This window comes from Arvicola amphibius, chromosome 3 (assembly GCF_903992535.2).
Source record: "Arvicola amphibius chromosome 3, mArvAmp1.2, whole genome shotgun sequence".
Classification (NCBI taxonomy): domain Eukaryota; kingdom Metazoa; phylum Chordata; class Mammalia; order Rodentia; family Cricetidae; genus Arvicola; species Arvicola amphibius.
In genome coordinates, this window is record NC_052049.1 from 17,383,987 (window position 1) to 17,411,347 (window position 27,361).

Sequence of the window (27,361 nt, forward strand, 5' to 3'; positions counted from 1 at the left end):
GATGTTTGGTGAGACACAATAATATGACGAATACAATGGCTGTGAATATTTTTTTCTGTGTGTCTGGGTTGGTTTTAACAGAAGCATTGTATGCAGGAAAAGCAAATTAATAATGAGGATAAATATTTACATCAGTAAGGAAAAAGCATCCTTCCCATGGAGGAAATAGCAAAAAGCAGTCAGCCTGCCATGAGGTCACTGGATTGTCACCCTTGGGAATGGTGCCATACATGAGGTTTAGTGTTTGCCTCTGCTATTTGTAGATACGCCACTCAGAAACAGCTGTAGCCAAGTCAGCCTTGATGAATTGTATTCGATGTTCTCAAATTAATGCATAATCTCCTTCTCTTTGACCGTAGCAACATTTTCTATGGGCACACTGGACAATGACAGGGATGTCAGGGAGAAGAGGTTGACTGTCCAATTATGGGTTATCCTTTCAACTTGATTACTGAACACTTCCTCAGCTGAAGTTACCTTTTGATAAGTATTTACATGGAAGACAAGTTATATTCATATTCTTTACCCATTTGAAGAGATTAACATTACCTATTTTTTAATCATATTCTTTTCAAGCTGCTGACCATGAAGCCTATACTGGCTAGTATTTATGTAAACACTACACTTACTTTTGGCAGTTCTTATGGACACGTATTTAGAAACAGAAATCACGAGAAAACGATCAGGAACCACAAACAAAAACAGCAGAATACAAAAGATAGAAGAGAGAATCTCAAACACTGAAGATACAATAGATGAAACAGACTCATCAGTTAAAGAAAACAATAAATCTAACAAAATCTTAAGCAGAGAAAGGTAGGTTCTACACAGCATACCCTTTTGCGTACGGACATTTCCATAAGTTTTAAAATCTCTTCATCAACTAAACACTAATTCAAGAGAAATCCAAGATCTCCAAGTCCTTTTCCATAAGCCATCCTTTGATGAAAGCTTCAAACAATCAAATTTTTGACATTTTTTTAAAAAGTTCTAGTTTCAAAATTGAACACAGACTCTCCACTTAGTAGGTCCATATCAATAAACTCAAACTGAAGCAGATTTTGTTTCCTCCAACAGTAATCAATACCTTTAAAATCTACGTTCTCCTATATTCTTCAAAATAAATTAATTAGAAAACTCATTAAACTCTTTAATGATACTGTGCATTTTTTTCATGTACTATATTTTCTATCTCCACTCTAGGAACCTGCTTAGCCTTAAATCTAGGTACAGATGTACGGACAACTATTTGTGGGACCTGGGTGTGATTAGTAGTGTCTTAAAATGGAATCTCCTTCAGATAAAGTCACTCCTTGTTTAGCAGCTGTTAAAGATTATTTTTCTCAGTCAAAGGCAGAAAAGGCAATATTTAAGGTGTGGAATGGGAGTACATCTTCTGGTAATTGAGAAGAGACTACTTCCTAGGGTGAGATTGAATTCTGGAATATCTGAGTGCTCAACGTTCTTACATAAATAGATCCTTTCTCAAAGTATATTGAATAAAGGTCTTTCTTTAAATCCCTCAAGTCTGGAACTTGATTATTTTGCTGTAATTGAATCAACTTATAATGAGGTCTTTGGTTTGACTTTCTGCAACATGAGCTCTATGACTGGTGAAGAAAAGATTCTCTTCCAGGGAACAATTTAGAACTTTAGACTGCTTATGCACATTTGGAGCCAGTTAATTTTATCTGAGTTAATTGCTGTCCTTCATCACATTTTGAGATACTAGGAGTTGGCCAAAAATTTTTTCACAGAGTTTATTCTTTTCCTTTGTGAGTTTATCCAGCAATGCTAGGAGCAACTGACCAGCATCATCATTTGACTTGTGTTTTTACATAAATTGGCAAAATATTTTTACAGAGTCACCAAATCCCTGTCTCCCATAATTGGTAGATCAGGATAACTGTAACATCTATTTCCTCAAATTTGTAAAATAATTTATAGCAAGGACTTATAGTTTTATCCATGCTTCCCACAGAGGCTTCAATAAATGGAGATTGTTGAAAGAGGGAAGCTACTTGCTGGTTCCAAGCCATGTGGTTATTTTAGACCTAAAATAATCACACAGAAACTGTATTAATTAAATCACTGTTTGGCCAGTTTGCTCTAGCTTTTTATTGGCTACCTCTTACGTATTAATTTAACTCTCTATTAATATGTATATCACCAAGAGGTTGTAGCCTACAAGCAAAGTTTCAACATGTCAATCTCCAGTGGTGGCTCCATGGAGTCACTCTCTCTACCTTCCTTTTTCCAACCTGGAGTCCAGTTTTCTCCACCTACCTAAGTTCTGTCCTATCAACAGGCCAAGGCAGTTTTTTTTTATTCATTAACTAATAATAAAAACACAAAGACAGAAGGACCTCCTACACAATGACACATTTCAGTAACGATATGTGTGGTCAAATTTGAAAACCTAATCCAGCAATGTGGATTTTAGTTAATTCCAGATGTACACGTGTTGACAAACAAAACTAAACATTACAGACTGCATCTCCAAAGGCTGAATATTCCTCCTCAGTATCTACCAGTTGCCAGTAGAAACTCAGTAGGATTGATATATCCTTTTCATATCAATGCAAGGAGGTTTTTGGTTGTTGTTTTTGTTCTGTGTAGCTCCCGTATATGTAGTAACAACAACTGAAAATCCATATATGCAGAGGTTGTTTCCTGTACAGGAAATATTGTTCCTCTGCATAATATTATTCCTCTTACTCTTACATCCCTTCCACTCCCTTTTCTGTGATGAACCCTGAACCTGTGGCAGTGGTGTATTATAGATGCCCTATTTAGAGTTTAGCATCTCATCATCTTTTAGTCTCTGAACTTTAACTCTCTTCTGAATAGAGAAAATTCCTCACGAGGGTTAAGAACTTTATTAATCTATGAATATAAACATAAGTATTTAGGGGATATATACTATTGGAGAAGTTTCCATATATATGTAATGGGAATATGATAGCTTATATCATAGGCAATCAAAGAAAATACCCAGTGTGAGGTATGGGGTGACACCCTATGTACTCACAGTCACTCCTGTCTCATAGACCATACCCAGACACAAACTTAGGAGATATTGTCATTACACTTGGTTACCTTCCAGAATTTGACTGTCAGATGATATTGCTGAAGATATTATATCCTTAAATTATAGAATATGGAAAAATCAAGTTACTGATAAGATAAAATGTTCTTTCCAATTTCAAGTTTTCATACTGTCAGAGGATGTTACTCATGATACTAGGGGAGAAAAGTAATCAACAGTATTAACCAAGATGTAAGTTATGTGAGCTACTTTCATAACTAGTATTTACCAATATGCCTGTTGGTACAATATTGGCAAGATGTTTTAGTAGTACCTGTAGTGAGAAGCGGCGGGGCTGCGTCCCGCCACCCGCCGCTGGCTAGCTTTACACCCGAAATAATTACACGGAAACTGTATTCTTTTAAAAAACTGCCTTGGCCCTTTAAGAACAGAAAATTAGGTAGGTGGAGTAGACAGAACAGAATTGTGGGAACAAGGAAGTAGAGTTGGGGAGACGCTTCAGGCAGTCGCGTGGTGAGTCTCCATGCTGCTCCTCTCCGAGATGGACGCAGGTTAAGATCTCTCCTGGTAAGGCACACCTCGTGGTGCTACCCAGATAACTAAATATGGGTTAAAGCAAGATGTGAGAATCAGCCAATAAGAGGCTACAGATAATGGGCCAGGCAGTGTTTTAAAAGAATACAGTTTCCGTGTAATTATTTCGGGTGTAAAGCTAGCCAGCGGCGGGTGGCGGGACGCAGCCCCGCCGCTTCTCACTACACCAATAACTACTAGATTGTATTTAAGATGTATACATACTATATAAGTGAAACTCACATTTATACTTTTAACTGGTCCAATAACTCTTTTTGTATTGGCCATAGGCTCTAGGACTAAACCTAAATTATTATTTGACTTGATTTTTTTACTTAATTGTACTGATGTACATATATGAATTGTTTTGATATTTTTTACTTATCTTTAAATATTACCCATGGGTGTGGTAGTTGCAACTATTAAAATTGCTGTAAATATAACTATACTTTACTATTTAATAATGAATATCAATAATGAATATCAGTTCCTTTACCAAAGGCCAGATGTGCCAATAAGAAAAAAAACTCCAAGTGGGGTGTCATTGTTGCTCAACATTCTCTCAGGACTAGATCAGTGCTTCCAGGAACAATTGTGTCTCACAGCAACAGAATCTAAATTATTTAAATACCATGTTCTACAAATCTTTGAAGTGGTTGAAGATGACCTATCTATACAAAATACAATCTCTATGTACCTAACATGCCTAATTAGTCTGACTAAATGTATAAAAAACCATAAATGACTATTGACCTATAATACTTAATACCTATATCACTTAAAGATAAGACTATATATCAGAATATTAAACAATCTCTAAACAACTGTGCAGTAAATGAGGACAATAACCTCAAAATGTAAACAATGTATAAGTATCTTGATCAGAAGTAGAAATGTATAATGTAATATGATAAATATATCCTAAAATTGTATCAATATACAACATGTCTTAAACAGAGGTAGAAAAAATATGAATACAATCTGACAAAATAATTTTGCATAGGTGTAAAAATATTATAAACAGAGATAGAAACATATTCAATATAATTTGAATTTGTATTAATATAAAAAAATCTGTACCAATTTAAATTTTCCATAAATAATAGCTCACAATATTCACCCTATTATTATTATTAGTAGTAGTAGTAGTAAGAGTAGTAGTAGTAGTAGTAGTAGTAGTAGTAGTAGTAGTAGTAGTGTTAGTAAGTTCACACTAATTTACCTATTATCCCATTCACTTTTCCTTCTCTGTCTCTCTTTTTTGAGATCTCTGGACCTACATAATTTCCACCCCAACCACCAATCCTAAATGTGTAATAGTCAAACCTGAAAAGGTATTTTTTTTTGGTTTTTCTAGACAGGGTTTCCCTGTAGTTTCTAGAGCCTGTCCTGGAACTAGCTCTTGTAGACCAGGCTGGCCTCGAACTCAGAGATCTGCTTGCCTCTGCCTCCGGAGTGCTGGGATTAAAGGTGTGCGCCACCACCGCCCAGCTATGAAAAGGTATCCTTAACCCTGAGGGAAAAACTTGTTGGGAGAGGGGATGTTATCTTCTAGAATAACTTCTAGCTGTCGTGGGGACGATGTTCTTTCTATGGGATCCTGTAAAAGTAAAATTATGGTTAAGTTTTAAGATTGCTGTTTTGTATAATTGCAAATGGTCTCTGAGTAGTTAATGGGGTTGTTCTATTTGAGAGTGGAGGAAGAAACTGGGAGGAATAGAAGGGAAAATAATCAGTATATGTTTTATGGGAAAATAATATGGATAGGCTATGGCCTCCCATGGGGAATCAACAACATCTGGCACATTTAGTTGAGGCAAGACCAAGCCTTTCTCTATTGCATCAAGGCTGAGCAAGACATCCCACCATGTGATAGGGGCTTCAAAAAGCCAGCTCGTGCATCAGGAATAAATACTGTACCACTGACAGGAGTTCAAAAAACAGGCAAGGCTACAAAACTCTATCTCACATGCAGAGGGCCTAGTTTGATAGCATGCAGACTCCCAAATGTCAGCTTAAAATCCGTGAGCTCCTACAAGTTCTCTCTGTGAGTTTCCCCATCATGATCTTGACCTTCTCATTGCTTATATAAACCACCTCCCCTTTCTGTGACTGTATTCCTGTAGCTTCTCATAGTGCTTGGATGTTGATCTTTGCATCTGCTTCCATCAGTTACTGGATGAGGGTAGTCACCAATCTGGTTACAGAAGAGGGCCAATTCAGTAACTCTCTCCACTATTGCTAGAGATCTTAGGTAGAGTCATCCTTGTGTATTCTTGGGAAATTTGTTAGCTTTAGGCTTCTCCCCAGGCCTGTCATGACTCCCTCGAGATATCTCTTTCATTGCTCTCACACACCGTCCCTCCCCCAAAATGGCCATTCTGTTTCTTCATGTAAAAGAATGTTCAATCATACCACAATCCACAGCTCCAGAAAAGCTAGATAACAAAAACCCTAAGAGGAATACATGGATCTTTCTGGGAAGATAAATTAGTTGAGATCTCAGGGTAAACCTAAACTAGGGGCAGGGGTTGGTAAAGAGAAGGGGAGGGGTGGTGAGAATATGAGAAAAGAGGAAATTTTAATAAAAGGGAAAAACTGAGAAAAAAGAAAGGAAAACACCTACTATCAAAAATCTTAATAGACACACAACTTCACATTGTGACACTTGCAAGATTCTAGTTCCTTAACTCATATGTCCTCTATTCTTACTAATTAAAATTTTGTTGTCATTATTTGATTTTACTTATTTTAAATTCTGTTGCATAAAAGTACAGAAGAAATGTCATACTTTTCAAATAGCCAAACAAATGTAAAATTATAATTATAGACTGATCTTTCTCCATTTGAAGTACAAAACTTGAGGCTTCAATTTCTCCAAAGAGTCTACAAAAGAATGTGACCTATACACTATTCCATCAACTTCTTTTGTAATGCATACATGTTTTTGAATTTATGGAGCATTTAGAGCTTCCAAGATTTAGAATATCATGAAAATAAGGATTTTGGAAAGATATGTGACCTTCTTTCTGAATTTAACCCCAAAGAAAAATGTAGTAATACTACATTCTTACTTTCCCTCATTTATGCTTGAAAAAAGTAATTTATCTTTACAAAGAATTAAAAAGATATCTATTGTATTCCTAGGAGCATGGTGATATGAAATACATGGAATCTAAAACTGGAAAACATTAATTTCAATACAGAGGTGAATGTTGATTGCTAATGTGCTTTCAGTTTTTTGTTTTTATCTGTTTTTATAGAAAATTATGAAACACTCTTGGTTTACGCTGGTGCTACGTATGCTCATGGTTGCACAGTGGGGAAGCACAAAGGTATAGCTGCTGTACTGGTGCAACTCAAATACACCGAGCTCTAATGGCGCCAGGTGCATTCCCACGTGTCAGTGTCTGGTATTCCGATTATCCAAGTAGAAAGATTCTTTCTTGACATCACAATGCTACAGTGTAGCATTATATTATTGTTCTCAATAAAACTGAAAAGGCAATAGCATTTCCATCCTGAACAGACAGAAAAATAAATACTAAACAGAAAACAATTAATTTACAACCTATGCCACTTTTATATTTAAGACAAAGAAATTCTATGGCCAAGAAGAAAGATCTTTATAGCTTCCCAGTTCCATAAGACACCTCTGGCACAATATTTCCAAACTCCTTCTCAGCTGTCTATGCATGTTATATAATTATGCTGTGAAGACCTTCTCAACATCAGTACACTTTTAGAAAAGTTGCATTAGTTCATGTGAATTCTGAAGTTACAAGGAACACTAGACGTAAGCATTGACAATTTAAGTATATATTCTGTCTTGTTTCCCATCAATTTATATTGCAGTTTTACCATGCTTATAGATCTAGACCATATTTATTTTATTTCAAAGTCACATATCATTTGTTTTATGATGAAGCATTCACCCAAGATGTAATTTATTGTAAGTCATATTGTTTGGCTGTTATAGATGACAGAAGGTGTCATGGGGAGGGGCACTGAAACTGGCAGATAAAAGACTGGAGATATTAATATATAAGTCTTCCCATTTTATTTATTATTTTAATTTTGAGATTATAATATAATTATAATTCTCCTCCTTTCTATTCCTCTCTTCAAATCTTGCCATAAACCTATACCCATAGTCCTTCAAATTCAATTTCTTTTTATCTTGCTTACTATTATTGGGTATACATGCATATATATATATATATACATATATGTATAACATATATATGTTAGCAGTCTATGCTGAGGTTTGTCTTTCCTTCCCTAGCACTGGAATCTTGTTCTTTGGGTACAGAGTGTAGACCAACATCAGGTATGGACTGCTGAGCCTTACAGTCTTGTGGGCTGAATAATTCTGGAGTTCTTTGATTTTCTTTCAGGAGACAATGCTTGTTGAACTACCCACATCACAATCTGTGTACCACTCAAATAAATCTCCATTGTCTGTGTGTGTGTGTTTGTGTGTGTGTGTTTACATACATGCACAGGTGCTTGCATATATTGCAAGAACATTTGAAGATGAATACATTTGATAATCCTGATTCGCATAATGTGAAGGCAAGAAATTTAATAACTCCTAACTGAAAGTTTCTGCCCTCCAATAAGCCTCTCTGATGATGCAATAATCCAAATCTGATCAAATCAAATCAAATTAGAAAAAGCCCAGGTCTAATGTATACAAATGCTACTGGATGGCTCTCCAGTCCCCCAGAGAGGAAACAGGAAAGGAAGATTGGAAAACCATGTGCTTGTTCTCTGAGGAGGGGCAGTTTAAATACCCATTGGAGTGGTCTTGAGCATCTCTAGGGAAGAGTCATCTTTTGGTAAGCTTTCTTGGGGGCAGAGTCTACACTGGGGCAACTTTGAGGGGGAGGGAGTTGGAGTGGAGCCTCCAAATGAACATTCCAGACTCTTTAGCTATAAGAAGGCCTGGGGAGTGAAGCCTTCACCCAAACATTATATACTCTTTGGGTATATGGATGCCAGAGACTGGAGTGAAGCTTCCACCCAAACAGGAATTTACTGCAACATCTTATAGATCCTCCAAGAAGACATATGAACTTCCTCCTGGAGGCTTACCTAGATGTGACAAAGGCACCCACACAGAAAAATAAATGCCTTTCACCTCATCAGTTGCCTGGTCCTTGCCTGGACTGGACACTACTGGGGGTTTATTGTCTTATTTTGCCAGGACAGGAAGACTGAACCCTACCCCCACAGGGAAATTTTTTAGTCCTCCTGGGCTAAAAGCTAAAGGCAAGTACTTTAAGACTGGTATTCGCCAAAGACCTCAGAGAGATTTGGGATTGCCTGGAAAAACTGACTCATTTCTACTAATTTACTTATCCCTCTTAGATCTGTTTAATGGCATTTGATGACCCAAGATAGTGTAGCTAATTACTTCATTTGTTAAGTTTCCTGCTAAAAATACAGACAGGTGTGCCTTTTCACAGCCTTTATAGTCCAGAACTAACAGGTTTCAGATGTATCTTCAGAGGCTCAGAGTTTCCAATTTCCTTTACTTGTCTTCAAAAATTTCATGCCTTTTAACCTAAAGCCACAGTCTTTTGCTATGACACTAAGATGAGGTTCTGTTCCAGCTGTCTTAGAGGTACCGGCAGGTTCCTGGGGAAAGTTCTGCTCCTGTATCAAGAAATCTGGTCTGCTGAAAACTAACAGTCTTCAGAACCTATTTTATCCCTCCCATTTTCAAGCATATTTTACAGATCACTCCTCCTGCCTCTGCTCAGAAAAAACCTTCAGAGGGTTTTCCAGATATGCTCGCATGTGTACCAACACCTGGGACTTCTTTTCTGGCAACACCTCTCCAGGCTCAAGTGGGCACCTATCCAGAAACTAAAATCTGGTTGTAAAGGGCATGTCTGCTATCATATCTCACCCATTCACCCTTGTCTCTCCTGTACAACCAGGGCACTTTTCCAGGCCTTTCATTCTGGCAGTTATCACCTTTTCCATGCCTATCCACATTTATGGATTTGATAATAACAATCTATTTTTTCTCCTAACAACCTGCCTTCTCATCCACCTCAAGGAACTGATGCCTGAGGTCTTCAGAATGGCAGTTACCAGCTGCCTCTCCAGCTACACCTCCTGTTGAGTATAAACCCACTAACTCCTAACTCGCCCCCTCCCCCACATTGTTCCATGCCTGCAAACAGAAAATAGAATTGAACAGGCATACCTATACTCAAAGAGTCTGGGATGTTTGGGTGGAATCGTCACTCCAGCCCCTGGCATCCATATACACAAAGAATATGGAATATTTGGGTGAACCTGGCATTCATAAAATGATGTGAGAGTCCCCTCTGTGTGATGTGATTACCATTAATGAATAAAGAAACTGCTTTAGACCTATAGTAGGGCCAAACTTAGCAGGGAAAACTAAGCTGAATGCTGGGAGAAAGAAGGGCAGAGTCAGAGAGAAGCCATGGAGCTGCTGGCTTTAGCTGGTAAGCCACAGCCTTGTAGTGATACACGCACTATAATTTTATTCTTCTGCATGTAGATACCAACCAAGGATAATTCCATATGTAGTGGTTTTATTTTTCATTTATGTCAAATATTAAGTGGCTGAAGTTTTGTGTAAAAATGTTTAGAGTTTGATTTTGTTCCAACACTCTGCATTTTTTAGTGTCTCTTTCCATGTATGTTTCTTCAGTGATTCAAAGTTTTCATTGTCAAGATCACTTATGACCCTGTTTAGCTTTATTCCTAGATACCTTATTTTATTTTTGCTAATGTGAGTGGGAATATACCCATTATCACCATCTCTGTATGTTTGTTGGTGGTATATATAGAAAAACTACTGATTTTTGCAGGTTGGTATAGTGATATTTTATTTCTGTTTTAATAAATAAAGTTTGCCTATACGTCAGAATGGCAAAGCTAAGCCACTAGAGGTCAGGCAGTGGTGGCACACATATTTAATGACAGGATTTGGGAGACAGAGGCAGATGGATCTTTGTGAGTTCAAGTCCATCCTGCACTACACAAGCTCAACGCCGAAACAAATCCAGCTGGTGGTGGTGGTTCATGCCTTTAATCCCAGTACTAGGGAGTAACACATTTAATCCCAATACTAGAGGGAAATATAAAATGGGGTGATAGAGAGAAATAGTCTTCTTAGTCTGTTTAGTTTGCTTAGCTGCTTAGCCTGTGGTTGCCCAGCCTTGGTAGAGGTAAAACTTCTCTAGTGCTTGGCTGCTTTGCTTTTCATGTGTTCAAGTTGAACCCCATTATTGGACTCTGGGTTTTTATTATGTGTCTTACATTTTGATTTTGAATCATGCATGGCACATTGAACAAAGCACCTCTTCTTGAGGGAAAGAACCCATGAATATCTGGCAAACAAGCAGTAACTTTCCCTGAGGGAGACGTCAGGCAAGACAATACCAATGTCCTTCATCATCCAGCGTTTTCCCTCTACACCTGTAACCAGACTTAAGGCTACACAGACTTCCAGAGGAGAGATAGACAGTATAGACTTTGTGGTCAAGTGCTAAAACACTATAATTCTTAATGACTTTTTAAAGGCATGGGAAAGAAATGGAAAGAATACAAAATTGGTTCATGGCAAGTTTATTAATAGAGGTCCCCTGATTGGAGACTCTAACTTTCATAAGGCAGTTAAAAAATTGATGTGATAGCTCAACCTAGTCCCTTCCCACCAAAATGTACCAGGCTTATTGAAGTGATTGTGTGTCCAGTTGATAAGGCTAACTTGTTTTCCAATTTGACTGTGCCAGTAATCAACACAATCTCAAACAGTGATCACACCTGTGACAAATATCTTTGATTGCATTATCTGATGTAGGAAGATGCATTCTATATCTGGAACACCCTTGTTGTTAGCAGCCCACATCAAAAGAAATAGAAAAAAAAGAAGCAGTTGCTTTGTGCCTGCTTGTACTCAATCTATCTGGCAAGGCCAGCTACCTCGTATTTGAGGAAATTTTTGCTGCTGTATTTAGGAACTACATACTTGAAATTCGCCAAGATTCTGCTTGGTGAAAAGCAGCAGCTCTCTGGGCATTCCTAGGGATTCCATCATAAGGTAGGACTGATGAGATATCTATTCTCCTGGAAAGAACATGTGTATCTTTTTGCCATATATTTAAAAGATATCTTTTGCTAGTGTACATGCAACACAGTGTATAAACCACTCTAATAGCTCTCTGATATACATACAAACATGTATATATATGCATGTGTATATCAGAGATCATATTATATATACAATCAATTGTTTTCCTTTAGTAAACTCTAACAAAATGAATATGCACATATCTCATAAGCACATAAAATAAGTCAATCAAGCAACATATGTTATTAGATATATAAAATTGTTTTCCATCCAGAAATATCACAAGACTTATGTTATCACCTCTACATACAAATGCAGGGAAGACCTAGGCAATTTAATGAAACGATAGGATGCTCATTTCTACTTTTATGATATGAATACTTCAGATGATTTTTCTTGTTTGTAGTGAGGAGCTGTGGGCCGGATTCCTGCTGCCCTGCTCCTGCATGCTTAGCTTTACACGTGAAATAACAACACACAAATTGTATTCTTTTAAACACTGCCTGGCCCATTATTTTCTGCATCTTACTCACATCTTGATTAACCCATATCTAATAATCTGTGTAGCACCACAAAGTGGTGCCTTACCGGGAAGTTTCTAGCGTACATCCATCTTGGGCTGGAGCTTCATTGCGTCTGGCTCCCTTAGGAGAGGTATGGCAGTCTGTCTAACTTAGGAGAGGTGTAGCATCTGACTGAGCCATCTACCTCACTTCCTTCTTCCTGTTCTGTCTACTCCACCCACCTAAGGGCTGGCCAATCAAATGAGCCAGGCAGTTTTTTTTATTAAAACAGAAGACCCTCCCACATCACTTGTTATTGCTACCTTCTTATTATATTTTTACCATTTAACAGGCTATTCCTCTGCATTGTTATAGGCAAGGCTGCAAGCAACCTTGGTTGCTAAGGTCAACACAAAGTTGACTATAGCTGTTGTCAGCAATTTAGTCTCTACTGAGATTCAGCTCAATCTCATAGTTAACCTTCAGCTTCTAGTTTATCTTAGTTCAAAATGCTTTGCAGACTCTTTGAACAATGCGTCATTTACATATTTATGCCACAGTACAATTTAAGACTATAGTTATCAGAGTATAGCAGCAGCACAATTATTAATTTCCTGACCTGAGGCCACGGTCCTTCTAAACAAGTTAGAAGAACTTTGTGGTGGACCAACACAGAATAATACTCAAGGAAAAATAAGATAGCAACTTTGACTAATGACTAATGGATGAGCAAAACTAGTGATTGCTCAACTGAGTTTTAAAAATACGAATACGTAAAAAATAAAGTGTTTGCATGTGTATATATTCTGTGTGAATTCATACACATCCAGAGGACATGCCTGGAAGAAAGAAGAAAAAATGGTTAGAGCAACCAATTTCAGGGATACTTAAATATTAAAAAGAGAAAATGCCTAGAGCTGTTCACTTTTTATCTTAGCTATTTTGTAGCTTTTAAAACTGTGTACACTTGCAAGTGTAAGGTATGAGAAATAATGAGAATATTGAACTGGAATATCTTACAGGTAATAATCAATGTGACACATGAGACATAAAAATAATGACTTAATTTTAATAGAAGCAATGCTATATATGTTCTATTTAAATATTAATATTCTATTCATGGCTAATGTCTCAGCTATCTACTACAGAAGAAATTGTCATTGATGATGGATAAAGAAAAAATTATTTACTCCTTTAGAGACCTTGCTAATTATTCCAAGGTCTTCAATAATGACTATATGACATGAAAATACCTTTAGAGTTACTAATATGTTTATTATAAAGTTAGTGATAATTTTATTGCACACATTACAATGTGCATTAGAGATAATTAATTTGGATGATCTCAATTATTGTTATCTTGTTTGTACTAAATTTCCAATTTAAAAATAAATATAAAAATGTTGTTCAAGTTCAAAAATGTGAAACAATTGGCATTCCTTCCACTATTTTCTCAAATCTTGCATCCATTCCCCAAAGGAAAAAAAATACTCAACTTTTAATAGTATTTTTAATGGAAATTAGTCACCTTGGATTTTAGTTTAGCATGAATGTAAAATGCCAGGGGTGGTAGAAATCCATTAACTCTTCTACAGATTTGTTTTAGCCAACACTTAAGGAACATTAGCTCATTCTTAACTGCAAGACTGAATGCAAATCTGTCACACTAAATCTGAAGAAATAACATGTAGGTTGAGGACCTGGTGGAGACCCTTAAAGGCCTGTATGTGATGCTTCATTTTGGTGAGATCATCTGAGCTTTGCTCATGTTGAATTAGAGGGCAGGGCATTGTTTTCTTTGGTCCTCAATCCCATCTGACATTATTTTTGTATCCTCTTCAGCAGAGGTTCCCATACCTTTGAAGGAGGGATTTGAAGGAAAAAACCCATTCAGGACTGAGTGTCTTGAGGACTCTCACTTTCTATATAATTTCTGGTCTTAGGTCTCTGGATTTGTTTTCATCTGCGGTAGGATGAAGCATCTCAGATGATGGCTAAGAAAGGTAGTGATGAAATTCATCTTTCTGTTGGCATAGCTATAATCAATGTTGAATTAATTTTTATTGTCAAATTTAATTGCCTTTTTCACTGACACTTAATTTCAGTATTTTAAAAATGAGACAACATGTATTTTATTTTTAAGACACTTATGTCTTATAGGTGAAAACGTTGAAGATATATAAAATAATTTGTGGGCGGGCATGTAATTTTTTCATATTATTTCAATGACAACAGCTGTTGAAACGTAATTATGCATTTCAAAGTGTGTAGACTACCTGTGCAAAGCTTGAACATTATGACTTCAGAATTCTATTATAAAATACATGTTTCTTCTCCTCATTGACATTAGTCTTTGTTTCCCAAGCACCTCTGGAAATATTCTTCCTGACTTTCTATTAGGATATGAGTATTTTAGATGTCAGTACTGAAGACAATGGTTTTCATCAAGCATTAATCTTTGCATCATGTATTCATCTTTCATTTTTTACTAAATGCTTACATGCTTAAGATCACTGTATGCTATTATACAATGAACTGTTAAACATGAAATATTTAAATGAATATATGACCTAAAAATGAAATAAAACTGGCCTTCATTGTGAAGAAACATATTTTGATCATTATGACTAATACCTTTATTCCTTTGTGATACATTTTAGTACTTACGGTATCGTATATAACACATACATCAGACGTATTTTAATTATTCACATGGCATCCTGTTCTCTTTTGCAAACTGAACTTATCTGTTAAACTTTATAATAATGTATTATATTTTAGTTACTTATAATGCTTTAAAGTTATATGGTAATAAGGTAACTGCTTTTTTTATTCTTACTTTCTTAAGAGAAATTTCAAGATTATTACTACACCATCATGTTAAAGACTTTTGGCATGTATTGTTAAATGCTAAAAATAAATGCATTATAAAGGCAACCTATGGTGGAAATAATTGCAAGTTGTTGTCTACTTTATTTGGAACACCAGATTGGAGTTGTTAATAATAGTTCTTAAACAGAGTGTGCTATTGAAAGATCATGACAAATAAATTCTTGAATATCAAAGCTGATCTAATCTCCTTTTCTGTACAATTTTATGATAATTTTAAATCTTTTCTGACATCATTACATTACCTGGGACAACATATCTTGAATTATTAAGCATCAAATATTCACTCATTAATTTTAGTGTCATTAACTTGTATCAAAAAAACAGTACTCCTGAACGTAGAGTTTGTATTCCTTATCTTGAAATTCAATTAGTTCTTAAATTACTCTTTAAGAAAATTATGCTTGAAAGACACACAGAAAGTTGTTGCAATGGCTAAGGACTGCATGCAAAAAGGAAATGAGATTGACTTCTCATATCATACAGAACCAAATCTTGATAATGTTTTAAACATCTGTTGTTCTTCATGGTGCCTCAAGAACAGCACATTAGCTCTTTATAACACCAGCCAAGTACATTTTGGTTTTCTGGTGGGAGACATTTTGAACAAATACTTCCAATTTCATTTGTGGTTGAATTCAGCTCTCAACTCTCACCAGCTTCTGTCTGGTATGCCTAAATATACTATATGAAAACCTGCCTATTTCATGAGGGACCAATGTCTCTCAAGATATGATGTCACCCTCAGCTGAGTTACATGTGGGGAAGGGTTTCATATCAAAACCAGCTTATTCCCCCGCCTGACTTAGCAGCACTCCAAATTGTCATAGCGGCACATATCATAGACTCGTTTAGATTTTCCCACTGTGTGGTCACTAGTCCTCTGGCTCATACCTGTCCTGTCTAGGGTCACATAATTAACCCTTGGTCTTCTTAAAGCTGTATAAAAACCTGGGCACACCTAACCCATTTGCTCTTCTATGAAACACAATTTTCTCAGAAGCACATGGCCCTTCCTTCTCATCCACATTGATTATGGTGACAAGAATAAACCACAGGACAAATGGTTTTAGTGAAACTCCAATTTGAATAATAAAAGTCTTTTCTCGCTAACAAATCTGAGAAATTTTGTCTTGAATATCCAAATTCTTTGGTGAAGAGAATAAAGGTATAAACAATATTTTCTTTTTGACCTTAATATGTCATAATACTTGAATTTGTTTGAAAATGTTGTCATTTATTATATGAAATAGAACTTATTATATGAAATTTATTATATGAAATATAATAGAAATATTATATGAAATGGGTTATTCCCATGCCATGGCGTGAATTACCTCCAAGGAAGTTATCTTTGAACACAGGAAAATAAGCACCTTTAAATGATGGAGTCATGTGTCTATGCCTATGTGTATACCAGTTTCCAACTATACTGATCATCTATCAATCATCAATTTATGTTTCTATTGTACCATGATATATTTATTTTCATCAAGAATAAAGGAGAGTGAATAATATTCCAAAGCAAACTATAATGAAATTAATAAATATATATCCATTTTATGTGACTTTTATGTATTTATTTGATGTGAGGAAAATAAAAATGCTCATGCCGGGCAGTGGTGGCGCATGACTTTAATCCCAGCACTCAGGAGGCAGAGGCAGGCGGATCTCTGAGTTCGAGGCCAGCCTGGTCTACAAGAGCTAGTTCCAGGACAGGCTCTAGAAACTACAGGGAAACCCTGTCTCAAAAAACCAAAAAAACAAAAAAAAAAAATTAAAAATGCTCAGGGTGGAAAATTACCTTAGAGAAATAAAATGCCTGTAATTCTCAGGACCTTATTTGTAAAAGAACAATAACTTTATGGCATATTTGCAGAAATCTTGGCCCATGTTTCCTTCAGACTAATATTATGTCCTTCTTAGAAAGTGAAAATATTTTATCATCCCCCTTCACATAAAGAGCTCATCTATTAATGTCAAATGAAACTTTATAAATGCAGGCATTATTTAGCCTGCTACAACACATATGTCAAAGCATGTGACAAGGCATAATTTGTTATATGACATGGAAAACTGATAGAGTAGATTAAATAGATATCAAGCATGAACTCTGTGAAAGAAAGCTTTCTGAAAACGCTAAATTATCATTTTTTCATGCAAACACATAAGGTAGGTATGCTCACAGATCTATTGGTCCCTCCCACGGAGTGCTGAAATAATATCACTATTAATATAGGTAACAATTTTACAGTAGGTTAGTTTAATATCGTGATTATATTTAGGAATTAAAAAGTAAATAAAAAACAGGGTTTACAGCTTCATTATGGTTGAACCATAACAAGAAATACTATGCCATCATGCTTCTTCAAGAAAACATTTTCCCTGTTCATCAGTGTTATGTTATTAGAGTAAAACTACTGGAAAACTTTGTTTCTTCAGTATTGCATACTGATGGAATTAACACACACACACACACACACATGCACAAAACTGATACAAACTGGTCTATCTACCCAGCTCTATGATGATATTTAAGGAGCTTTAATTGTGTTTTCTTTTATTTTCCTTGGAAGAGAACAACATTCCATAAGTACCTTTTAAATATATTCCCCCTTTTAATTGAATAAACCATTAAAGAAGTAAATTTTTTTTCTTTTTTCTTTTCTTTTTTTTTTTTTTTTTGGTTTTTCGAGACAGGGTTTCTCTGCAGCTTTTTTAGAGCCTGTCCTGGAACTAGCTCTTGTAGACCAGGCTGGCCTCGAACTCACAGAGATCCGCCTGCCTCTGCCTCCCTAGTGCTGGGATTAAAGGCGTGCGCCACCACCGCCCAGCTAAAGAAGTAAATTTTAAAAAATCACATGCTGACTTAGGAGCAAACTGGGTAAAATCATATAATATTTCAATAGTTATTTCACAGGAAAATTCAAAATTAATGACTAAATTAATTTTGCAACCATGCCACAGATTCTTCTAGAGATTCTTATTTGTTTCATTTATATAGTAAATTTTATACCTTTTATTCCAAGTATAGATAATTTGTTATTCATTATTCCTATATAATTTTATAATTGAAATCAGTTAAACATAAGACAGAAATCAAATACTATTATGAGAAAAGCATGGCACCCAATGCTACCAAGAGGAATGAAGAGATGTTGGAGAGGTGGAAATAGAGGGAAAGTAGGAGGACCGGAGAGGGATTTTTTGGGTTGTTGTTTGTTTTTGTTTTTGTCTTTTGCTTAGCCCTGATTTTGATAGTTTGTTTGTGGTTTTCTTTTTGTTTTTCTTTTCATTTTGGTTATGATGCAAGATGTTATGATGCAAAAGGAGGACATTGTCACATGCTGAGATGGCACTGGAACAATCTCCTAGATAATTGAAAATTAACAATTATAGATTAGTTCAACTATACTACAAATTATTTTAGGGCTTCCATGATGGTTTTCTTTTTGTTTTTCTTTTAATTTTGATTATGATCCAAGATGTTATGATGCAAAAGGAGGACATTGTCACATGCTGAGATGGTGCTGGAACAATCTCTTGGAAAATTGAAAATAAACAAATATAGTTCATGTATACTACAAATTCTTTTAGGGCTTTAATAACGAGTTCATTCCTTTCATTTCTTGTAACTTTCATTAAATTCATAGATATTTTGTTACCTGCTACTCAAGAATATGTTATGAAATGTTATTTGTTTAAACACAGTAAACAAAAATTCCCAGTCTCCAGATCCTTGACCAAATAGTTTTCTATTCAGGATAAATTAATTACGTATCAGGTGTTTAGCCATCACAATAGAAAGCAGGGTACAATCTTGATGAATCACCCAGTACAGTTCAGCTCTTGTCTGTAAAGTTACTTAACTGCCACTTCTGTACACATAAATTTACTCTTCAATAAAGCTCCATCGCTGACCTTCAGAGTAGAGATCACTCTACTCTGGTGGGCGTCAGTGAGGCATTCCATTCTTCCTTAGAAAAGCATCCCTCACTGTACAATTATTTGTCACTATAGACTAACTCCAAAATAAACAATATGCATGATTTAGAAGAGTTTTCTCTAACAGATTTTGGCTAAGTTTCCAAATCAACTGAAAGAAAGACCTTGTCCTCAAATAAGATTCACAGGTATGTACTGACAACACAACTTTAATTTTAATTTATACAACTCCTGCTCCATGGACCGAATTTGGAATATTTGAAGCTTCTGCCACATGTTTGTCAGTGTGAGTCACTCTTAATGCTTTCCTAACTTAAGAACATACATTATACATACCATTTTAATGTATTGCTTGCTTTTCTGTACCTCCTTTTCCAGTCTCCAGTTTAATTGACTTATTGTGCAGTGAAGCAATCTATGTTTTTAGGGTTGGAGTAATAGTTGGTTAAAGGTTAGAAGTGGTTGCTATTGCAAGGGTCCTGAGTTCAATTCCCAGCAAGTATGTGGTGGCTCATAACAATCTCTAATGAGATCAAGTCCCCGCTTCTGGAATGCACACATACATGTGGGTTGAATACCATATTAATAATAAATGAATAAGTCTTATAAAACAAAAGGATTTGATACTTTAAATGAGTATGTATTTTGTCCTAATATTGTGAAAATTGGGAACTTGGTTATATTTAATTACTTTAGGTTAAGAAATGATTATATTTAATTAGCCTTTCTGATAGAAAACTTTTCAAGAAAACTAGCCAGAAGAACTTTCAACTACAATATTTTCTATACCCTAATAATTTAAAATTGTAAACATAGTAATAATATCCTATAGAGTAGCATAACTAAGGTAAAAAGGAGATGTAAGGAAAACATAAAAAGCAAAGAATGAATTTTAAGTTGATTGATGTTTTCACAATGTATCACAGCATCCAAATTATGCTCACAGTTTTCTGCTTTAGTCTATTCTCTGAATTTCCTCAGTTGAGGACTTAATTGAACTCCAGTTCCTCATTTTGTGGTTGCAGATTTTTTAAAGGAAAGGACAATATATAAGTGGTAACACCAATTATATTTAGAATCATTATTTTCTGTAAAGTAATGAATGATAAGGCAAAATAATATAAAATTGCATCAGGACTGCTTAATAAAATTTCTAAAATCCAAATACCTCATAATACCCATTTGAAAATTTAATATTAAAGTGTCTTGTGGGTCATAGGCATACACAGATGAAGCTCTGTGTGCTGTACAGAGATAAACAGTCTTGCATTTGTTTAAGTAGAAAATCAGTATATATAGGATAAATTTTATATTGTCCACAAAGCTCAAGATGTGGGAGGACTTGTACTAAATAAATTATAGTAGTACTCAGTCACCTAGCATACAATTATAGGAATACTAATGCCCATTCCATTGTGAGAACAGTGTGTTATTCAATCCCTTATTTTAGAGGTAATACATTTTCTGGATGCCCATGTTAGTTATAATTTTAAAAAAATTCTTCATCCTCAACAAATGTACTACACCAGGAGACATAAGTTTAATTGATATGGAATGGAGGGTAGTTGCGTGCTGAGGACAAACAAATGCAAAAGAAACATTAAGAAGATGTGTGCATTTGCTCCTTTACTTCACATACAAGTGTGAATTTACTGAATATTTTTGAAACTTGCAATGCCGTTGTAAATTGCAATACCGTAAATGTGGCTTCTATTAAGTAATTCAAGCAGTTATGGGATGCAATCGAAATAAGTGCAAGATGACTAAAGGCATAATTTTGTATGTGTAGTAGTTTTGATATTGTGTGATGTGACCGAGCTGAGCTTCCAGCTAGCTTCAGGGGCTGTTTATTTGATGCATATTTCCTTTAATACCATTTGCTTCTTGTTATAATTAAGCCAATAAGCATATTACTAACAAAACTGACCCCTGTCTTAAAAGAATTCCTGAATGGTTCATTAGTTATGGACACATTGTGCTTATTTATTCCACACTTTGTTTTGATTATTTCCCTTATTATTCTTTTCATTGCCTGTCCTAGGTTTGATTAAGTTTCTTATGAGTTAGGCATTGATGATGCAAACCTTCAATCGTGGTGCTGCAGAGAACGACAAGAGAATCTCCTCTTCCTGCTAGTCTTCCAATCTAGTTGCATCTCCAAACCAATGACTCAGAAATTAACACTATATTAAAAAATAAGGAGAGAACTATTGACATCAACCTCTGATCTTCAGACACATACCCAAAAGCACCAACAACGGGAATAAAAGACACCCAAAACCTAAATGCTCTATTCATGATAAATTCTCACATGTTCCTTCACTCCATGATATTGTCTCTAAACACTGGTACTTTATTATTCCTATTTTGCATTTTCCATATAGTTTCATCTCTGTCTTTCTCTCTTTCACACACACACACACACACACACACACACACACACACACACACACACGTCTTTAAGCATATCAAAACATTTTCCTTTTCTAATTCCAGTATAAAGAATCCCATGTTAATAACCACGAAATGACAATGAGTCGTTGATTAGTAAAATGATTTCACTAGTAACATCATAGTTGATTTTTCTTTGTTTCCATTAAGAAGATGGCTTGGAGTGATGAACTCGTGGTTAAACAGTACTTTTGGCTCTTGAGGAGGATTCGTTTTTAGTTCCCAGCATCCACATTAGGTGGATTCCACAGGATGCAATATCCAGTTCTAGCCTTAGCACACACCTGAATACATGTGCAAACACACACGCTTACACATATATGCACACACATAAACAAAAATAACAAAATATGTGGTTTATTGTCATCAGTGATAGAATCACAAATCTAGAATTTTCTGACTCTTCCTATATTCATTCAGTAATACAGCTTTAACTATCATATCTTACTAAATACAATTGAAAAGAAATTCAAAACTGATTTATAACATCTATTTTTATTCTCTAACATAGGTAATTATAGTATATTTCAAATGTTTTTCTTTCTAAAGCTGGTATTCAAACAAAGCAATTCTCAAGATTTCATTAAGAATAGATTCTAAATTATCTTTGCATTAGCCAAAATTTAAGTATTTGCTATCTGTCTTTTCTTGTGTTGTTGGGAGCTGTGAACCCGCAGATCCTGAATTTCTTGTAAACATCTTGTTTTCCTATGATCTGAATGCCTACAGCTGCTCTGAGCATGAGACCTTCAGGAGTTCCTGATGGCAGGGGAATGGTTTCTGGTGTGTTTGGCTGGGGCATGGCTATCCTTATATAAACTGCCCCTGGACACAATAAAGGGGACATTCTTGGGGCATGTCGGCATCAAGGATGACCTGTGTCTCTGTCTGTAAGTTTTTGTGTTTCAATCTCCAGCCCCTTGCCCAGTTCACAAACTATATGGTGGCTCATAGGGTGCAGATGGGCATGATGTGCCACATTGTATTATTGTAGATAAAAATGGGCGTGGTGTGCTGTATTGTGTTTCTGTAGATAAGAACAATGCAATCCTATGCTAAATATCATTATCTTTATCAGTACAGTATATCATTCCCATGACCTTCTCTGCAGTGTTCTAGTTCATGGTTTTACATTTTATGTTCATGTTGATATGTTTTTGTCTTTAGACAAGTTGTTAGTATCTTCAGTAAAATTTCCACATAAAATTGAAGTCTCTTTGGACGATTTTGCAGTATCCCATTTTTCTAATCTCCTAAACAAACAAGAAAATAAAACAAACCAATGAAGAAACAATCCTTCCTCAAGATGACCTCTAATCTTATATTAAGTAAGATTAAGTTAAATTACTCCTGTGGTTTCCTGTAGAGTCCATTAGTCTTCTAACACCACCAGTGCCCAGAAAATCCAGCTTGACTTATGCAGTGGCTTGAATGAATATGACCTCCTTAGGCTCATAGGGAGTGGCACTATTTGAGATGATTAGAACTTGTGGTTTTCAGGGAGTTGTTGTGGTCTTGTTATCACTGCAGGTGGGTTAAGAAATTTTAAATGCTCAAGCCAGGCTCGGTATTTCTCACTTCTTGAAGCCTGCTATTGTAGATGAAGATTTCTGATTTACCTTTCCAGTATGCTGCCTGTGGGCTGCCTGGATAACTTCTGTCATAATGATAATGGATTAAACCTCTAAAATGTAAGTCAGGTCGTACATTTTTTTCTTTTCTTTATAAGTTACCATGGTCATGTCTTTTTACAGTAATAAAATACAGAATAAAACAATACCCTCAAATTTTATAACATTTTCAATTAACATTCTGATCATAGTGCTTCATTCTTATGAAAATGTTTCTTGACCCCCTAAAAGACTGAAAATTTGGCCAGTAACAGTCCTTGAGATCATTTAAAAATATGTACCTAACCTGTTGTCCAAATATGTACTCAGCAATTTTCGGTTTATCTTTAGTTTAAGAGAACACTGTAACCACCTTACTAATCCTTGGGTTTTTCATGAAATTCGCTTTATACACATTAATTTTTAGTATTTAATTATAGGCACATCATTTTTCCTCACTCCAATCTCCTCCATGTACCCACCTCATAGCTTTTTCTTCACATATACAATCTAACACATTTTAAATTTTAACTTATAGTCTTTCATGTATCTTATTAATAGTGACATATGTATAGGGGTGTGTTGTGGTATAATGTGATAAAAATTGTCAACATGTTGTAAAAAGCCTTAAACAAAAATTATGATTCACAAATTTTGAATACAATATGCAGATATAACTTGATCAACCTGTTTGTAATTTTATTAGCCAATTGGATCAGTTAAGTTATTAATTTCCTTGTAAAATTCTGCTGATGATTTTGGTGTATTAACCCTGATTCCTTTCTCATACCAAACTTTTTGTGATATTCAGTAAACATAAAGCAAAAGTGTTTGTTAGGGGTAGATGGACAACACAGGGAGAGGAGTAGGAAATTCAAGTTTGTGCTCCCACTGGGTAAAATTCACCCTACACAAAGTAGATTGTCTTTCATTATTTAATGCAATATCAGTGCATTTCATTATTCTCGGGGGAATATTTTATGTACTTGTGGATGCACATAGTAGTTAAAATTCAATAGTGGGTATATTTCTTATTAATTATTTCTATTTTTTCTCCACTCTACAATAAAATTTTATGTTAAATTTTGTTCCTTTCTCATAGCTGCATTTCCTAATCACTTAATTAAAACATAGAAGCAAATGAAAATATATTAAAAATTGACAAATGGTCACGGAATTAGTTGATATGTTAATTTTAATATAGATACCATGATGGAAATCCACATATAAGGTGTTTTGGTTTACACAATAAAATGTCTACTCCTTCCTATAGCTACACCACATTTTTTTAGAAGGAGCAAGGCATTGAAAAGCTATCTTCATGACTTGTCTTCTTTTATTTACAGATTCTTCTTATTCATCATTTCCATTGCTGTTTTGTCAATATACTGATAATTCCCTTATTGTGTGCGCATTTAACATTATGAGAATTTTTCAGAAAAATACTCATATTGAGAATTTTCCTCCATAGTGATACCTTACTCATACTAAGCTCAAAACACCAATTTATCTTAATTACTAGCTTACTTTCAGAATACTTTCTTCCAAATCTATCTAATTATGTCCTTTAGTGATTGCCCATTATGCTCCATTGAATTTCATAATCAATTATTATATATAAGTAAATGAATACATTGGTCTCTATAAGGGTTTTGGCTAAATTTATGTATAGTGTAACCCATAATATTTCAAGATCATACACTATTAACATGCATATAAGTACACTAAATAATCAAAAGTTACTGTATATGTATAACTACTTAAAATTATCTGCAAGTATGACTGCTGGGAATATTTGCTCATCCATTCTCTGATTACTGGAAGTGTATTTGACTACATGTTACAGAATTTGTCCTATGTCAATTATCATGGTTTTCACATGGAAAGAATTTTACACAAGACTCTAGACAAACTCAACAAATCAGGGATATTAAGTTCTGCCGCTAGAAGACATGACATTCACTTCAGAGGTAACTACAATTTAAGAAAGGCCTTACTGTTTCTTTGGATCTATTTGCACTCTGGATTGCTTTCACTTGCTCTTTATTTCTTTCTCTGCTCCACATGGAGTCAGATCTACATAATATATGTGTGGTTCGCCCATCCCTTCTCTCTCTTCCTGATTTCCCTTTGATTTTACCCTGTTTAAAGGGCATAGATGATCAATCAGTGTATGTATCTTTGAGTATCAAAGATGAATACAAATGACAACTCTATTGTAACAAATGCTAAGGAAAGTAGTAATTCATGTATCAAATACTAGAGCTGGGGTACTGTCAGTAGGTGAGGGACAGATTGCCAGGCATACGACAGCACATGAACTGTTAAATATTACACTTGAAATTAGCTTGGAGACTTTCCAGTGGATCAGACTGCTGTAGCAGATGTGCTGATAAGACAGTCACAAAAATGAGAAGGAACGTATTAGGAACGATAAAAAGAGCAGAAGATGCAGGTTACTTCTAAGTTGTTCTTATACCACCAGGGAGTCATTAAGAGACTGAGGTCCTCCAAATAAGACCTTAAAGGCTAATGATAAGAAGGTCACCTTGCAAGCTCCTTTATATTTTTATAACTTGATTTTCAAACAAAAGCTGAATGTGAGCAAGTGGAAAACTTTAATTTTCGTGCTTGGAAATTTTGAAAGACAGACCAGTTTCCTGTATTAGTGTGTCATTATATGAAGGTCATAGCACTGTAATTAAAAGAAAACAAACAAACAAAAATCAGAAATAAATCCCCAGAAAATCTGAGTCCCGTCAATGTCACAAATGTCAGACTTATCCAAAATGTGTTGAATGCATTTCCTATTGGACTCTCTGGGCTAGTGGAGGCTTCCTCTATCTCCTTCCATTTCATAGCTAACTAGTATTGTGTTACTCATTGGATAATGTTTAAAATGCAAGACTTTTTCCTTTTAATTTATCAACAGCTTTTTTCTTTGGAATGTCAAGATGATTGTTGTAGATCGAAGATAAAACCAGTTCTGTAGAAGCCGGGTGGTGGTGGCGCACGCCTTTAATCCCAGCACTCGGGAGGTAGAGGCAGGCGGATTTCTGTGAGTTCGAGGCCAACCTGGGCTACAAGAGCTAGTTTCAGGACAGTCTCCAAAAGCTACAGAAGAAACCCTGTCTTGAAAAACCAAAAAATAAAATAAAATAAAATAAAATAAAATAAAATAAAATAAAAACCAGTTCTTTAGGAAAGTCTGTCTAGCAAAGAGACAAGCCACATAATCGGTACACTATATCAAAAGAGTGGTAAGTTTATATTGGTTGGAGATAGAATCTTATTTTTAGATTTAAAGTTGAGGGTACTTCAGAAAGAGTACAAAAATATGAAACCAAAAAAGAGTTTATTGTTTAAACCAGGAAACTTCCAAGACCATAGGATTGAATATCCAAGGAATTATTCAAGGAACTGAGAAACATTAATAATGGAGTGGGCACGAGTGGTCTGGAAAAGTTATGAAAAGAAGCAAAGAATGCAAAATATTGTCATTGCCCTAGTACATGGTAGAAAAATAAAGAATAAAGTTAAAGGAAAAGGGTCTTCCAAAATGAATACACTATTTAAGTTCAACAAAAATAATGGCATATTTATGTTGCTTTATTTTTCACTAGCATTATGAGTAACAGGAACATCAAAGATCTTAAGAAGTCCCTTCCACACATTGCTATGATGGAGGAAGGCAGCTGTACAGCATGGTGATGGCTTCAGAATTTTACAAATCAGAGTGAACAGCCATGTCCAGAGGCTGCAATTGCTCCTGTGTGAGGAGAGAAAAGGTAACAGAACTTCATTTATGAAGATGGTTAGCAGTACTCTTTCCTAGGGGCACAAAGGAAAGCAACACATGTGGATGCTGCGTGATTTGCTGACACGCGGCCCATCAGCATTCTTTAGTGTTGCTGAATGTTCTATTCAAAGCTTAACACGGGTATAACTTCCAGAAGGTGGGAAGTTGGGAGTCCACAGAAACCTTAGCTAGAGCCTTGACTCTTCTTGTTTTGTCTTTGAGCTCGGGTGTTTCCTGGCTATCCTAGCATCTTTAAATTTTCCCTTTTTACTGTGGAGACATAGGAAACCATCTAAGAATTCATGAGTTTCTGTTGATAATCTGATGTCATACTTAATGGTGTTATAAAAATTGTATTGGAAGCTTGCATTTCTCTATTCTCATTCCCTAAGATCTAAGACTATAGTATTTATTTCTTCA